The sequence below is a fragment of the Pteropus vampyrus genome, unplaced genomic scaffold, assembly GCF_000151845.1.
Source record: "Pteropus vampyrus isolate Shadow unplaced genomic scaffold, Pvam_2.0 Scaffold340, whole genome shotgun sequence".
Lineage (NCBI taxonomy): Eukaryota > Metazoa > Chordata > Mammalia > Chiroptera > Pteropodidae > Pteropus > Pteropus vampyrus.
The window spans coordinates 2,282,173-2,286,682 of NW_011889121.1; the positions used below are offsets into that span (position 1 = coordinate 2,282,173).

General features: G+C 36.2%; 1 long non-coding RNA gene across 1 annotated transcript in view; it reads right to left on the reverse strand.

Moving 5' to 3' along the window:
• Positions 1-4,510, reverse strand: part of LOC105304411 — a 19,149-nt gene that overhangs the window by 2,832 nt on the left and 11,807 nt on the right. The window contains exon 2 of the long non-coding RNA XR_896995.2: positions 4,354-4,356. This is a non-coding gene — a long non-coding RNA (uncharacterized LOC105304411). The remainder of the gene's footprint in view (positions 1-4,353; positions 4,357-4,510) is intronic.

Consider the following 4,510-nt stretch of genomic DNA (forward strand, 5'->3'; position numbering starts at 1 on the left):
GATGTTGCATACAAATATCTTATCCCATTCAGATGGTTACTTCTTTGTCTTATTAATGATTTCTTTTGCTGTGCAGAAGCTTTTTAGTTTGGTAAAGTCTCATTCATTTACTTTTGCTTTTACTTCTTATCTTTGAGGTCAAATTCATAAAATCCTCTCTAAATCCAAGATCCATGAGTTTAGTACCTGTTTTACATATGAAATTTATTGTTTTAGGTCGTATATTTAAGTCTTTGATCCATTTTGAGTTAACTTTGATGTATGATAACAGATAGCAGTCTAGTTTCAGAAATGAATGGGAAGTCAAAACAGATACCAAAAAAATACAAAGTATCATATAACAATACTATGAAAGAATATATGCCACCAAATTCAATTACCTAGAAGAAATGGACAAGGTTTTAGAAATATGCAACCTTCCTAGACTGAATTGCAAAGAACTAAAAAATCTAAACAGACCAATCAACAGTAAGGAAATTAAAACAATCATCAAAAACCTCACAAAAGAAGTCCAAGACCCAATGGCATCACTAGTGAATTCTACCAAACATTCAAAGATTTAATACCTGCCCTTCTCAAACTCTTCCAAAAAATTGAAGAATAGACAATACTTCCTAACTCATTTTATGAGGCCAACATTACCCTGATACTAAAACCTGGCAAGGATAACACACACACACACACACACACCAACTACAGACCAATATCTCTGATGAATACAGATGCAAAGATTCTAAACAAAATACTGGCAAATCAAATACAACAATACATTAAAAAGATTATACATCACGATCAAGTGGGCTTCATTCTAGGGGCATGAGGATGGTTCAACATATGTAAATCCATCAATGAAATACACCAATATTAACAAAATAAAGAATAAAAATCATATGATCATATCAATAGATGCAGAATAGGCCTTTGACAAGATACAACATCCATTTATGATTTAAACATTTAATACAATGGGTATAGAGAGAAAGTACCTCAACGTAATAAAGGTCATATATGACATAACCTCAGCTAACATCATACTTCATGGTGAAAAACTAAAAACCTTCCAAGATCAAGAACAAGACAAGGCTGTTTTCTATCAGCACAATTATTCAACATAGTGTTGGAGGTCATAGCTAGAGCATTCAGGCAAGAGAAAGGAATAAAATGGTCACTCCTTCTGAGAAATAGTTCATGTATGATACTTTCATAGTGGTTCTATATGAAATGCATGGCAATACTACTTCCTCTGTGGATCTCATCCATGGATGACTCCATTTAAGGAAGGTTTGTGCCTACTGGACTGTGTCACATCACTCTTTCCATTTAAAGTCTCAGTGTGTGTTTTTGCAGAAGACACACATGAAATCCCATCTTCACACTGAAGATAAAAGTCTGTCTAGAAACAGTCTCACCTAATTTAGGAATAAAAACTATATTTAGGAGGAAAATGAGAAATTTGTTTCCACCGAGGTCCCATTTCAGTCCTCAGATATCTAGAAAAAAGGAAAGAAAATCAAACTGCAGAAAAAAGCTTTATAGTTCTGTGAACCTCTAAAATGGAGGTTTCTTGTTCACAAAAAGGCAAATAGATATAGATTTAAAATTTACAAATGCTTTTTTTCCCAAATAAGAAATTTGTGTCAAAATTTTTACAGAATAACCAGCTACTGACTATAAGTACTCTTTTAATTTCTTATTAATATTACCAAATAAGTAAAAACACTATGAAATTGTACTAAAGGTTATTTTTCCAATCACATTTTATCTAAGTTATATTAGCAGTTTAATAAACTTATTTAATCTACTTTTTAAAATATGTAAGTAAAATATGTCAAGTCAAATAATCAAGATTTTGTTCTTAATGATTATTCTAAAAATTAATATATTTTTTTATATTATTCATCTAAGTTCTAATTGTATAACTATAAATAAGCTCAAATGTAATTTTATCCAGAAGTCTTTCTTAGTTTCCAATTAGGTATGATTTCTTTTTCCATCTTATTTTACTGTGTAACTTTAATGATACTCATATTTTCAGGTAATATTTGTATCGTTATTCCCTTATTAAACAACCAGTTCCCTTAAGGCATGTCATAGAGATGATTCTTTATTGCATTTTTGTATCACTTGATTATAGTAGATTCCACCAATAGCCATGATGCCATGATTCATCACTCCTTCTCTATACCCACACTTTTTGCTATATAACTTAGCAATTCCCTCAAGTCAAGGGCAAGATAACACACCCTGCCAATAGACCTTGCACTCAACTATGAGACTTGCTTTGACCAACTGGATATTATCAGACATGGTATAAGCAGAGGCTTAAAACGACCTCACGCATGGGTTCAAGAAAATAGAAAACATACCGCTGTTTGGGCATTGAATAATATTAATACAAATATGGCTAGGGACGGGAAAAATGGCATAGGTGATAGAGGCTTTGTTCATCCCTTTTGCGACTAAATCAAAGTTATGACAGAAACATGGAACAAATAGCAATGAAAGTCGCCTGGGAACTAGATGAACAGAAGCACAACTAGGGAGAGAAATAATTAATCAACCTGCAGTGGTAGAAGGTAGAAGTGGGCAAAGACGCAGGCTGCCGGTCCCGAGATGCTGAGTAGGACAGAGGCTAAGGCAGCAGTAGTCAGCAGGTGCAGACTCCTCTCAAAGGGGCTGTGCCCATGAGAGGACTTTAGCAGTAACAAACCTGATTGCTCTGAGCACCAGTACCAGGTGGGCTGCACAGGGGACACCAGGGACTTATAGGAGGATACTTAGTTGTCTGAATGAGGGCCAGAAGTGAGGCTTTCCCCACCACTCTCTCTCCCCCGCCCAGAAGTGTAGGCGGTTGTTCCTCTGTTGAGCCCTTCCCCCTCCCAGCATGTAGACGCAGTGCCGCTATAGCTGAGATATCGAACTGGATAACAAAGGTCATTCAACCCAAAGGATTCCCTGAAACTCCACCTCCCCTAACTTGCAGTCCCACCCAAGCCATATCTAGTTGTGTTCTGGAGGAGTCTGGTGTTCCTTGCTTGAGCCAACTCTAAAACTCACACAGGTGGCAACTGACCTCAGTTTCTGGCATGGCCTCTTGAAGCAACTCTAAGCATAGCATCTGTGGATTGCTTGCTGAATCTTAACAGGTGGCCCCAGAAGGGCACAGGTTGTGGTTAAACTTGGTCTGCAGCTCAACCCTTCTCAGGACTGTGCCACTGGACACCTGCTACACAAAGCCATGCTAATAAGACTAGGAGACTTAGGAGCTTTGCTTAGTACATAGAAACAGACACAGAAAGGTAGCCAAAATGAGAACACAAAGAAGCAGAACCCATACGAGAGAACAGAATAGAGATCCAGGAATAATGGAGTCAAGCATCTAACAGATGCAGAATTCAAAACACTGGTTATAAAGATGCTCAAGGAACTTAGGGAAAGTATAAATGAACTCAGTGAAAACTTTAACAAAGAGAAAAAAAAAAAACAAAAAATGGAAATGGAAATTATAAAAGGGAACCAGTCAGAAATGAAGAACACATTATCTGAGATGAAGAGTATATTAGATGGAATAAACAGAAGTGGATAAAGAGAAGGATAGAACCACCAATATAGAGGATGGAGAAGCCAAGGACACTCAATCAGAATGGCAAGAAAAAAGGAGCCAACTATAATAATAATTTAAGGAGCCTGTGGGACACTACTAAATGTAAAAATAACCATATCATAGGGGGACCTGAAGGAAAACAAGAAGTTGAAGAGCTATTTGAAGAAATAATGGTGGAAAACTTTTCTCACCTGGTGAAGGAAATATACATAGAACCCCAGAAAGTTCAGAGACTCCCAAGAAAGAGGAACCAAAGGGGCTCACACCAAGACACATCATAATTAAAATGCCAAAGGTTAAATACAAAGAGAGAATCATAAAAGCAGCAAGAGAAAAGCAGTTACTTACCTTCAAGGGGACACCCATAAGACTGGCAGCTGATTTCTCAAAAGAAACTATGCAGGACAGAAGGTCTTGGCACAAAATATTCAACGTGATGAAAACCCAGGATCTACAAACAAGGATACTTTATCCAGTAAAGCTATCATTTAGAGTTAAGGACAGATAAAGATTTTTCTAGACAAAAGTAAGCTAAAGGAATTTATCAACACCAAGTCAGTATTACAGAAAATATTAGAGGTACTTCTTTAAGAAAAAAAAATATTAAAAACATGAATAAAGAATGGTAATAACTACATTCCTATCAACAAGTACCTAAATGGAAAAGAATTAAGTGTTCCAATCAAAAGATAGCGTGGTTGAATGGATAAAAAAAAACAAGACCCCTACATATGCTGCCTATAAGAGACTCCCTTCATATTAAAAGACACAAACAGACTAAATGGAAAAGGTTGGGGAAAGATATTGCCTTGATAGACCTAGAGGGTATTGTGCTGAATGAAATGGGTTGGATAGAGAGAGAAATATCGCATGATTCCACATACGTGTGGAATCTAAAGAAAAAAA